Source organism: Falco biarmicus, chromosome 8, assembly GCF_023638135.1.
Source record: "Falco biarmicus isolate bFalBia1 chromosome 8, bFalBia1.pri, whole genome shotgun sequence".
NCBI lineage: Eukaryota > Metazoa > Chordata > Aves > Falconiformes > Falconidae > Falco > Falco biarmicus.
Window position 1 is genome coordinate 44,335,302 of NC_079295.1, and position 12,873 is coordinate 44,348,174.

At 42.2% G+C, this 12,873-nt stretch overlaps 1 protein-coding gene across 5 annotated transcripts in view; it reads left to right on the forward strand.

Moving 5' to 3' along the window:
* The first annotated feature begins 10,763 nt into the window (after positions 1–10,763).
* Positions 10,764–12,873, forward strand: part of TANC1 (tetratricopeptide repeat, ankyrin repeat and coiled-coil containing 1) — a 95,605-nt gene continuing 93,495 nt past the window's right edge. For 3 of the 5 annotated variants that reach the window (XM_056350077.1, XM_056350079.1, XM_056350078.1), the window contains exon 1: positions 10,765–11,015. The gene's annotated coding sequence lies outside the window, so the exon portion shown is untranslated. Of the gene's footprint in view, positions 11,016–12,873 lie in introns of all 5 variants that reach the window. The other 2 variants (XM_056350075.1, XM_056350076.1) reach the window with 1 other exon arrangement.

The window sequence follows — 12,873 nt, forward strand, 5'->3', positions numbered from 1 at the left end:
GAGGGGTCAAGCTTAATAATGGGGAGGAGCAATTGTAAGACAAATACAGGAAGTATCCTTGAGCCTTGCCTGCTCATACTGCCAGCAAAAGACAATGTAAATAGATGGTCCCACCCCGTCCAGAGAATAATACTCTCCTACTGCGGCTAGTTGGGTAGCTCAGCTGGCTTCTTGCTCTGAATCTAATTCTGGGACTGTTTTGTGGGGTGTTTCAGGTTTTTGGGTGTGTTGGTTTTTTTAAGGTAGTGACTGCAGATGAATATGCTACTAAAATTGTAGTCAAGGAGTCCAAATAGACTTAATATGAAAGGTGATACTTAAAAATGTTTATATTGTCAACGAGGCTACTTTCTATAGTGTGCCTTCTACATGACTACAGTGGAAAGCTATTACAAACATATGAAACTACTCCCTCTTAGAGGGATCCCAGGCGGGTTACCCAGAATTAGTGTTACCGTTTAACATGAACATCTCTATCATTTCATCCATCCATAAAATTAAATAACTTTATATGTTGATTAAAGATTAAATTATTATCACAGAATGTGGGGATTAGTAGTATGTGCAATAAATAGTTTGGTTACACCTTGAATAAATAGGAAAAATTAAAATTGTGCTGCTCCTATGAAGAAGGCTGATTTTTTTCCCACATCTCCTTAACTGACTGGTAGCTGCTTGTAAAATATTGTCACTGCTGTCCTGGACAACAGCAGCAATATACTTCATGAATATTTAAGTTTTAGGTATGGGATTTGGAAAGCAGCTAGTTCTGGTTTTATGTCATATACAGCACACTTTACACTCCCCAGGCTGACTGTATATAAATTAATATCTATATGAATGTAAATGATGAAATATGATTTGAGCTAAAGCTGTCCATCGTGTGTGAAATGATTATTCATGCTTTCAAGGCCAAAAATAGCACCATGTACTCTGACATAAATACATTAATATTAGAATATTAGTAAAATCTTGATCATTCAAAGGATTGTCTTTTCTTGAGTCATACCCAGCCTTCCCCTGGATGCTAGGCTTAACTAGACACGTGATTGTTCCGGCCAGCCTGTGCTGAACATACACCTGAGTGGAGAAGCCATTGGAACGCCCTTTCCTGGTGCCTGGAAGGGATGGACTGTACCCTGGCACACTATAGAAATGGGTAACGGTGGTAAGCTGCGCCCTGCTGTGAGTAGTTAGTCAAATACAGTGGGAATGGAGATACCTTGTTTCTATCCTGCATCCCTAGAGTGGTTGGAAACTGTCCAAGCCATGTGCACATTGCTTGGTGGCAGTTTGACCTGTCACTGCAGCATTTCATTACAGCAGTTGTGTGAACACCCATGTTGTGGTGTAACATTAATGTCGCTGCAGGTGGCAGTGAATAAACCAAAGGTTCCTTCTATTAGTTCCTTATCTGATTTTGCAGTCTGGTGTTTTGTTTTTTTAAATGAATGGTATTTAAACTGTTTAAAGTAGTTTGTTCAGGGTAGGGATGGCATGCTCAGTGTAGAAGGTAGCTATAGGAAATCACTTTCATGGCATAAATCAGGCAGTCATACAGTCATTGCTTATGGATGCAATAGTTCTGTTCAAAAGGTCCTGTATACTACTCTGTGCAGTGTACACCTAGTGAGTTCATTCCAGTAACTCACGTTCTGGAGGTGTAGTGTCTACTGTGTCAGCAAACAGGAGTTACATGGCATAGGTCAGCACATGCTTCTAAGAAGCATCAGTCCTCCTGGAAAAGGGAACCCGTGCCTGCGTTGCAGCAATGCCTGGGATCTGCGTACATATGGAACATACCTGGAGCAACAGCTTGGTAGTTCCGTACAGCCCAGCAGAAAGCCTGCTTTAATGTAAAGTATCTCCTGCATTCCACGTGTGTGTAAAATTTTCAGGTGTAGAGAGAAGACCTAACAAGAGGTCTAATTTTAACAAACTCGGTTTCATGGTTTCACTAAATGTAAAGCAGGTGCAAGCTCCTCTGCAGCTGTAACACATACCTTGCAGAGCAAGAAATCCTGGCAACTGATTTAATTTCCTGCTTCTGCAGGATGTTGTCCCCTGTGGTAGTATTACAGGTAGCGTCTCATACTTGCTTTTTGAGTCAGTAGCACTTACTACTCTTTGGAGGGAATCTGAAAGATTTGTATAGAGAACAAACAACTCTTCTGCTTAAATGTATTTTATAATTAAAAACACCCTATAATTAAGAGCACTCCCTTTTCAATAAAAGTCAGTCTTTTATTCACCTGTTGTATTTTGACAGTTGCATTATTTTCTCTAGTTTATTTATTTACTAAGGTGTCCTACTTATAGTAATATTCTTAATAACAAGAGCTAAACAGGAAACCAAAACTGTATTTTGAATTTATAAATAACAGATAACTTAGTTTTTCATCCTGTTTGTGCCTTCCTTTCTGTGTGTCACTTCAGTTTGTATTTGCACTATCATTGATGATGCTGTGGTGAATCAGTTGTCTTCTGTTTAAGGGAGTTTGTTTTATTTACTTCAAGTCTTAATTTAGTACTTTGCTTCACTGTTTGAACAGGAACTACAGCTAAATTCAAACCATAAGAAACAAATACAGCTGGTTTGCTAGAAAAATCAAAACCTTGCAGCAAGCCTATTTTCAGGCTTCTTGAGGGTTACTACTATGAATGATGTGGGCATTAAACAAGAATGGCATGGCTTCAGGAAATTATTTCTTCTGATGATCTTCATTTCAGCATTTTCATAGACACAGCCATACTGGTAAACTTGATGGTGATACACATTCTGTTTGACGACCTGAGTAAGACACGTTTCACTGGACTTCTCTGCAGGGATGCATTTCCTCTTGGGCAAGGAAGAGTCTCTGCCTTCAAGCATGTGACACTGGCGGGTTGGGTGGTGCTTGACAGAGCTATTTGGGAATTTGGCAGTGTGCAACTTTGAATTGGTCTGGAATGAACTATAGTACATGCTATTAAGTGTGCAGACCAAGGTCTGAATTAAGAATATGCGATCTCTGACTCTAGCGTGAAACTGCAGCAGATGAAATGGTGAAGAAATCACATATGGCAAGTCTGGGAAGTTACAATAAAAAAGAAAAATAATTGAATATTTAATTGTAATAAATAATAAATTAATTAATTTAACATATATTTATATACATTTTATATAAATTTGTTGTATAATATATAGTAATATTATATTAATATAACGTTAATTTAATAAATAATAAATATTAACAGTTCTTTAAAGCCTCTATCCCTTCCAAGACGCAACTGTGTTCAGCCTGTTACTCTCTAAGTAGCATGTGCAGATTTGCAAACCATTTCAAGCACAGTAACCTCTCCCTTGTATACAAAACCTGAAAGTTTTCATAACTGGTACACACAGAAGCCCAAGCATTCACTGCTTTTGTTTCAGTGGTAGAGGAGTATATTTCTAGAATGAAAAAAAATTCCTTGGTCTAACCAGTGTCATCTGTGGTAACTCACATTGCAATTGTTCCTGTTGTGCGTAAGTCTCATAACAGGTTCGCAGTAAAGCACCTCTTGCCCTTGAAGACCTCACTGTCCTTGAGGACCACTGTTCTAACGTGCTGCCATTGCATCTGTTCCTTCCCTGCGCTTTCTAGGCAACCTTCTCCTCAGCGTGAGCAGGACAGAGATTTGAAGCTGATCAGTTTAGCTGGAGGAATGTGCGCTTCACGCTTTTGGACCACTTGTGAGTTAAAGCTTTTTAAAGAGGTAGGTGTCATGGGATGCTTTGCAGATGCCAGGGTTCCATTTGTTTTGCCTTCCAGGCCTATAGCATTGTCTGACCGTTTCTTCTCCTCCCCACAGGCAGCTGCAGGGCTGCTGCTGTGCCAGCATTCTGCAGAATGTGTTATTGAACGAGGCATGTTCTCTGTTTTCAGTCTTGCTCAGCTACTGTAAACTCTAAAAGCACTTTGACTTCCCTGGTGAAACCAGTCATAGTTTTCCCTTTATTCAGCAAAACCATGCAGAGAACAATGAGTCAACATAATAGCATGCTTATTATTCTTGTCAAACCTGGCCATGGATCCTACTCCTGGCCATTATTCCACTTCTGCTGAATTTTAATGAAAAATTTTTAAATTATTTTATTAACAGAAATTTCAGGCTGGGACTTCATTTATAACAGGCTATTAATATTTAGTTCACTCTTCAGTTGAAAAGATTATTACAATTCTGAAGTGTGAGTATTGCTGACTCTCCAGTTGTTTGCTAACACTTAAGGTTTTATAGAGGTTTGACTCATATCAAGAGTAGCTCAAGAAATTTAATTATTATGTGTATACTGTTCTTGCCACAAGGGGTTGCTGTGTGCCTACAGCTTATTCAGGTTGTGCCAGCTGAGCTAGCCTCAGGAAACAGCTATTTTCTTACAAGGAGGCATATTTTAGTTTGCTGAAAAAATGTCAAAGAAAAAATAATAGGTTAGTTTATGAAATTACCATTTGGTGTTTCATAGAGGATGTGCCTCCCTAGAAGTTTAAAGATACAAAGGGCATAAGTTGACGGCAGCAAATAGTATCTGATTCCTTATCCCTCCTGCATCCTCTGTTCACAGCTGTACTCAATTACAAATGAAGCACAGGTTAAGGAATAGAGTGGCGTGCATACTATATTGGTATCAGGTAAATTTGCATGCGTAATTAAGATGTGCTGGTTGTGTAGATGCTTTTGTATTACGTTTCTAAGTGTTGTCACTTTAGAACAGATTCATTGCTTCATGAACCAGGGAACACTGAAAAGTTGGATCTAGTATTTCATATTCAACAGCTCTGTATAAAGGGATGAAATTTCTGAAACTGACTTCACTTATACTTGATATTTTTCTTCTGTATTTTGGGTTTACTTCTGGTGATTAATTCAGAAGTAAATTCAGAATGATTGATTTTTACATAAAGGAATGATTGAGACTTTCCCTAAGCTATTATAAAAAATGTTTTATATAATACCTATCATTTTAGTTGCACAATATGCATTTACTGTATACTGAAATAGAACAGTTGCTAAAATGAAGATTGACTTTAAAGTTTAAATCCAACCTTCTATTTTCATTGTTCATAACTTCATTAAATTCCTTCTAGTTTAAATTTTCCATATTTGGTGTGGTTTTTCAGAGTTAAGAAAAATGAGCTATCTTTAAGCTACACTAGCCTGAAATATTTGTTATATGTTGCTATCAAGAAATGGCAAAAATAATTAAAAGCAAGATAATCTATTAAAAAAATAGCTGAAACTGAAAAATTTTAACTTGGTTTATTCTGTAGCTCTCAGCCTTAAAAAGTAAAACAAGTCAAAAAGCCAAATTTAGAATGAGATGCTCTTGTTGGAGCTGTTCACAGATGCCAGTCAAAGATGGGTAGGCATATAATTGCTTGTCCACAGTGTATATGCATTTGAACTCTTCTATACAGAAGTCTTCTGAGGTTTCTCAAGACAGTACTTTAAAATACATTACAAAGAGCTCTCCAATTATGTTGAGAACTCTAGCTGCCTAGTCCTTTAGTAGCAGCCTAAAATTGGCCTGGTTATCTTGAGTCATAATGAATAACAAGAAAAAAAAGGGGGGGTTGGGGAGTGGGTACGAGAGGGTGGCACAGTGTCCCAAAGCTCTGCAAACCGTAGCTGTAAGGAATTTAGGAATTTGGCTGTCAAAATTGGACATACTGCATGCATCTGCTGTTCTAAACCAGTAAGCTCACACTTCGCAAATCGAAGACCCTTAAGGTTGAAGCTAGTGGGGATGGTAGAATGATAATGAACTCAGGATTTTCTTTTTCTTTTTTTTTTTCTTAATCAACCTTACTTTTCTTTTCAAAAGAAGCAAGAAGGACTACTCACCTCTGGTATTTTCCCCTGCTCATGTACAACCTTTCAGTAGCCTGGTGTATGCATTGCGACCTCAAACGCTGCCCGCGAGGCACAGTGTGTTTTGCTTTACTGGCTCACTGATTAAAAACAAATTCTTATTTTAAAGATCAGTTCCTAATATTTGTAACAAAAATGTGAAAGAGTGTCGTTTTCACTATGCTTTGGTTCCAGCTTGGTGGGGAAAAAATGTCCTTGTTCCTGAGAAGGACCCCAGTAGCATTCATATTTTCAACAGTGTGCTTACAGAGCTGAACTGTTGTAACCGGACAGTTCCATTAGATCTTTTTTGATACAGTCTTTCCCAACAGAATCTTCAGAAACATAAATTAATACCATATGTCAGACCTATTGCTGCAGAAGTATGAAGGAAAAAATATACTAGTGAAACAGCATAAATTACTAGCCATAAGCACACCTCTCTTTACTTTCATGACTGATGTCATCAGATAGGTGGTTTTAGTGCTTCCAGCTTTTCAAGACATTAATTGGCTATTTGTTTAAATATTTTTTTTTGGTTACATCCTGCAGATTACCAAAGTATAAGGTGTTATAAGGCATTATTTCCTACAAATCAAGATATTTTTTTCCCTTGAAACTACTACTTTGTTCAGTATTTTCCACACAGGGATTCATTTCCAGACAAATACTACTAGTAGTTCTTCACATATAAAGCATGTGTCCCCCATATTCTATGATTTTACCATAGGTTTCAGCATATATTTCATATGCAGTAAGCTCCTCATAAACTCTATGACCTGAAAACTTTTTTTTTCCATTTTCAAAAGTCCATTTTCTGAATTGATGCCTATGCTAAGTAAACAAAAACAAACAAACAAAAAAGCAAATAATAAAAAAAGACAAGAAAACCCCAAAGAAACCCAAAACTTTCCCTTTGCACCACTTATTATTATAAGATTAATTATAATTCATTGTCAGTCTGACTTCTGTAGCGAGGCAGGAGAGGTTTTTCTTTCTTTTCTAAGTAGCATCTGTTCTTGTGTGATGAAGCTATGTGAATTCTGCCTAAAAAGCAAGACTTAAACCGAAAATTATTCAGGTATAGTAACTCCCTGCCCCCTTCACTTTCACTTTAGAACAGCAATTTCTTATTTGTTGTCTTACCTCCCTATCCTGACAGACAAGAGAACAGCACATGCCAGTGCCAAATTCTCTAAGATGCTGTCTGCAAGACCAGACCTTACACAGATGTCAGTTTCTGGTAATTTTTTTTAGAAGTACATAGTGGAAGGAGTTGGGAATAGGTGGACAGAATGGAAGCATAGGAAAGGACAATAATTGAAATTAAGCTGGAAAACAGTGGATGGAAAAGAGGACAGGGAACAAATTATTAATGGAAGCAATTGCAAAAAAAGTAATAGCATTTGGAATATTTTAGTTGCTATCACTGACTTATTTTTTACTATTTATCCTATTAACACTTTTACAAAGTAGCATCTACACCTATGGGAGCTGTTGAGAAACAAGTATCATAAGAGATTAAACATCACAAATATGGTAAGTTCTGATGTGTTATCAGTGAAATTACTGAGGGCTCTGTACAGAATCTGTTCTGGACAGCAACATGCAACTAAGCTGGTGCATGTAGTGATCATAGTTTGACATAGGTGTTGTTTGTGACCTGGTATTGAGCTTCACTCTTGTTCTGCCCTGTAAAGCCATGTGACCAACTTCCAGCCTGGTTTCATAGGGAAGACAGGCCCATGTACAATCCCTGCCTGCCTACCTACTTGTTCCCCTCCCTCTCTTTCCCCACTAGCTTAAAACCCAGTCAGTTCATCTCAAGTAAAATCAACCGAGAGGAATACTACTAGTTGAAAACGGGTAGCCAAGAAACAAACAAAAGCACACTGAGACATCAGATAACTGCATACTGGATAGACATCATGAATGCTACTTTTACAAACAAAAATAAATCAGAACTCACAGCTTCTTAGATACCTGCAAATCCAACAGTCACAAAGCTATTGAATATATGGTGGTGTTGATTCTACTAGTTTAGAAGAAGCTGTTTTCTTGAAATCAGTAAATCAAGACTATTCTACCAAATTGTTATTTTGCATGAGAATGAATCTGACAGGATAAAAGCAGCTACATTGAAAGGAAGCTCCTAAAATTTACAAAATTATCTTCTTTGAAGGAGCCCTCCAACACCAAGAATTGAAATAGGAGGTTAAGATGAGAAGCCCAAGCCAACATAAACAACACTGAAGCCGAGCAGAAAAAGTGAGAGGTCTGCTGTCTTATTTCCCTAGTCGCCAGCATTACAATGCACACTGCTGCCATGGCATTTCAGCTTGGTCTGAGGTTCTTGGTTGGTTGTGGGTTTTTTTTTGTGGGTGTTTTTTTTTGGGGGGTATGTGTGTGTGTGTGAGATTTAAAACTACTAGAAGCTTCCACGATAAGTGTGAGACTCTCTGAGGACAGCCATAACCTTTGTGAGAAGAAAGAAAAGGAAGAGCTGAAGAATTTCAGTTGCAAGGAATGGACAAATCGTCTGAACAAACGAGTGGAAAGAGCAGAGGGCAGAACAGTTAAAAGTAGAAAAACAGCTGTGGACCAAATTCTTCCCAAAAGCAAGCTACTGATGAGAGCAAAAGTCTTTATGTTGTTAGTATCAAAAGCATCGCTCTTCTGAGATGAGTAGGGAATCAGTAAAATCAAGCCCTAATTAAAAATTCTTTGATTCTGAGCTTTCCTGTGGAACAGCAGGACCTAAACCTAACTGACTGCAAATGCTATTTCAAAACTTCTGGGTTCATATACAGAGGAGGAAAGAGTGACCACTGCACCTGATGAAGAATAGATCCCAGAAGGGTGGAGTCAGAGTTTAGTTTTTTGTTTCAGATTTCAGAGGCAAAGACAAAATCATAAAAGGCTGCCAGAACTAAGACCATTTCCTCTGAGAGAGAGAAAAATTCCTTTCTTCCCTAATATACATCTCATCAGATAGGCAAAACAGAGGGAAGAGAATGTGATTAAGAGGATTCTCCACCCCAAGAAAGAAAAGCTGTTGGCTGAGTTGCACGCAGCATCCTACCCTTGTTTTGGGACAAGTCTTCAGCTACTAAGCTGCTGAAGTCACTATAAAAGAAGTGTAAGATAACTGCTCTGCTGTTGTAACCCTCAGAGGCTTTGTCTCCATGTTAGCCTGCTCCTCTAATACCATACAAGGCAATCATGTCAAATGTTCTTGAGAGGATGCTCTTCTTGTAAGCCTGTAACTTGTTTGTGAACACATATGGATTCTCTTTTATACCCTTTACAGACACATTGAAAGGTGGCCTATGAAATGCATGCATAACATAGAAAATATTCTAGAATACTCTAGCACTGTAATAATTATTTTGCAGTGAAATTCAGATTTAGTTTTTCATGATGAATTACTTATGAAACTAAATCCTAGTTTGCCCAGAAAACCCTTGCTTATTATTTATAAATGTATTTTGGATTGTCCCTACATTTTCCTTTTTTGGTGTGAGAAAGATTTATTTTTTAATTAATTATGTGAAACTGTTGTAGAAATTGCATGTAGGGAAGCCAAGCACTTTGCTCTCTATGTGGAGCATAGCTGGAGTATCGAACTTTTTTGGGTAGGAAAGGCAAGCAGTTTGAGGGTGGGAAAGAAAAACACATCAGATGAGTATTTCAGCTGTTGTGCTCCTTATGATGGCATTCGAACTGTCACTGCTAAACCTGTGTCTTAACACTTAAACCCCCTAACTTTAACACTACACCCATTAATGTGAGATGGTTATCTAAACACCCCTAGAGATAATAATGCTCTTTAGTGACTACTTTGATATAACTTATCAGGGTTACTACAGGTAGTGCTGACCTCAGTTAGGTGCACCAAAGTAAAAACATCAGTAAGTCCTTTTCTTTCTCACAAGCTGCCTTTTGAGCCATCATTTTGAGGAATTAAATATTTTAACACTGGCACTGCTAGGCATCATCTTCAGCCTTCAGATCTTTGCTGTGGTTCTCTTCAGCACCCTCTATTTTCAGTATCTTGGAGAATACTGATATGCTGGTTTTACCCAAGCTATATTCAGATGTAATATCACCTCTCTGCACATGCTTGCTAATTCCTTGTGTATACAGACAAAGAGTGTGCTAGCTCGTTTCGGTGCAGCAATGTTCATGTTCCATGGCTTTACCATTACAGCCCCAAATCCTTTCAAAGGCGCTGCTTTCCAGGACGTAGTATGTCCCTTTCTGTGTTGTGGGCCGGGGCCACATTCCTTATTCCTAAACGTGGATTTTCCAATCTGGCTGTCTTAAATGCCTTGTGGCCCAGTTTAGCAAATAATTTGGATCACTCTGAAAGAGCTTCTGTCGTTATATTTCACCCAGCTTTTTGTCCTTTGCAGGTCTTATAAGCAACGATGTAATTATTTTCAGTAGCTGGCCCTGGCTGGGCTCCCCAGGGACGAGTTGCTTCTCAGCAGGTCGCACATTGGCAGCAGCAGCAGCGCCGGAGGCCCGAGCCGTGCCAGTGGGCTTTCACGGCTTGGCTGAGGTTGTGACATCCAAGCAAACTGTAACAAATGTGAAGATAAGATGGCAGAACGAACGGTGATCTGAGCAGCACATGGCTGAATCCAACAGGCTGCTGGACCCCAGACCCTGCTTTGCAGAGCAAAGGCCGCTGAGGTGACTTTGGTGCTGGCGGACCCCAGACCCTGCTTCGCAGAGCCCGGGCAGCTGAGGAGATTTTAGCTCGGGCCGGGCAGGGCTGTCTGGCGGTGGAACGCGGGCCTGCGGAGGGCCGCGGCGCCGCCACCAGGCCGCGGGGGGCAGGCTCCGTCCGGGCGCCGTCGCTCCCCTCGCCGCCGCCCAGCTCCGCGGCGAGACCGGGGCTCGGAGCGCGGGCGCGGTGCCCCGCTGAGGCAGCCGCGGGACCGGCCCCGCTCCGCCCCGCCCCGCCCCGCCGAGCCGGTCCTGCGGAGGGGTGGCCGTGGGGGTGCGCAGGGCGGGGACTGCTGCCGCCCGCTCCCAGTGAGCTCATCCCGCCGACGCGCCTGCCTGGCGGCGGAGGAGCCCTGTCTGGGCCGCGCCGCAGGAGCCCCTGGGCGAGGGGCAGGGCCCCGCGGGCGGAGGTAAGCCCTCCCTCCCTGCCCGCGCTCCGCCGGTGCGCGCCCCGCGGCCGGCCGGTCCGGAGGGCTGCGCGGGGGCTCGGCGGGAGCGGGGGCGCGAGTGAAACTTTCTGGCCGAGGAGCGTGTTACGGGCATGTCGGGCTGCGGCGGCCGCGCCCGGCAGACACGGCGCGCGGGCCGAGGCGGCCGGCGGGGTGGCGGGGCCGAGGCGGGGCCGCTCCCGGGCCGGGGCTGGGGCCGGCGGGGGCCGCCCGGGGCTGGGGGGGGGGCCCGGGGCGGGCTGGGGGAGGCGCCGGCAGGGGCGAGGCCTGGGGCCGTGATTTCCGCCTCCCCTGCGCATACTTTCCCGTTTCTGTGACTGGCGCAGCGTTCGTTCTTCGATTGGTAGTGGTGCTGGGCGGGGGAATCTCGCTTTCAGGAAAACTTGATTTCTTTGTGGTTACTTCTTTTTGCTAGTAATGCGCGAAGAAGACCTTGCTAAGAAGGGGCGCCGCGCCGCGGTTGTGCCACGTGTGGTGCGGCACCGGGGCTGCGGGAGCGGTGCGTTCCGCCGGCCGGTGCCCCCGCCGCGTGCCGGGCAGGGCTGGGGGCGGGGGGTGTTGGATGGATGCTGATGCAGTTCGCTGTTTGCATTTCCCGGCTGGAAGCGGTGGTGTGGGGGCACGTGCGTGTCTATTGGCAATGACCTTGTTTTGACGACTAAAAGAGAAGGTCCTGCCCGTGCAATTCGGTGGTGCCTGGTGCGATCTCAAAGAATAAAACGATTACTTGATTTGTCTCTTAATACGCGAGTTACTAATAATCTGTCGTAACTGTGTAGTTCATAACATGGTTTCTTAGCAGTGTTACTTCGACTATCTGTTTGCCCTAGCCCCATAATGCATATTTACTGGACAGAGAGCAAACTGGGTTCTATATGTTTTTGAAAACAGAATGTAACTGGAGATGCCTTCTTGTGAGGATGAGCCTCTGGGGGTAAAAGGGGGGGTTTAGATCGGCATCGGTGTGATACTGTGTGGGTCCCCTCACCCCTGTTCTCTGCTTTGTACCCACCTCATTCCCCCTCTCTGTGGCCCTGTGAAAGTGGCACTCGGTCTGCTCTACTTCAGAGGCTGTGCTGTCTGATGAAGCAAACGCTGCATTACCATTTGGAAAACTAACAGCTGGGGATGTGAGAGGTTTGCTTTGGGCTTCTGTGGTCAAACAGTTTGCAAGTGGTGTGCTGCTTTAGAGTATGTTAAATGTTTTATTCATCCAGGCTGCTTCAGAGTTTTGCAGGATTATACAGTTACACGTGGAAGTCCTATGTTAGCTCCTATTTTTTTTAGCCTTTGCTTACAAATGGTCCGATGCTTATAGAATTAAAAATATTAGGGAACGAGGGAAATAAATGTGATACCTTGGATCCTACAGAATTTCCTTCTGCTGTAGTGTGACATGCAGCTGGCAAAAATGAATCTTTCCCATTTGTTCTGATCTGATGGTTAAGTGCTGGAAGAACAGTATTGTGTTATTAAATAACACTAGTAAACAACGTAAGCACAAATCCAATTTATTTTTGCTGTTGCTAGGTGTATTTAGAGCTTCATTGACATGGATGCTCTAAAGTGCTGGTTGTCTTGCTTTCTCGGCTTAGCTAACCATTGGAATGCCCAATGCTGCTGAATTATGTCTGCTTTAGAGCCAAAGCATATTTGGTTCATGGCCAAAGTTGCTCAGCTTCCCATAACAGTCTGTAGGAAAAAGACATTTCGTGGTTCTAACCACAGTCCTGAAGTTGATCCCATAGCAACTTCCGAGTATATACTTTTGAAGACAGCTAAGCAGCCTTAGCAGAGGTGTTCTGTTTTTCTTTAGCTG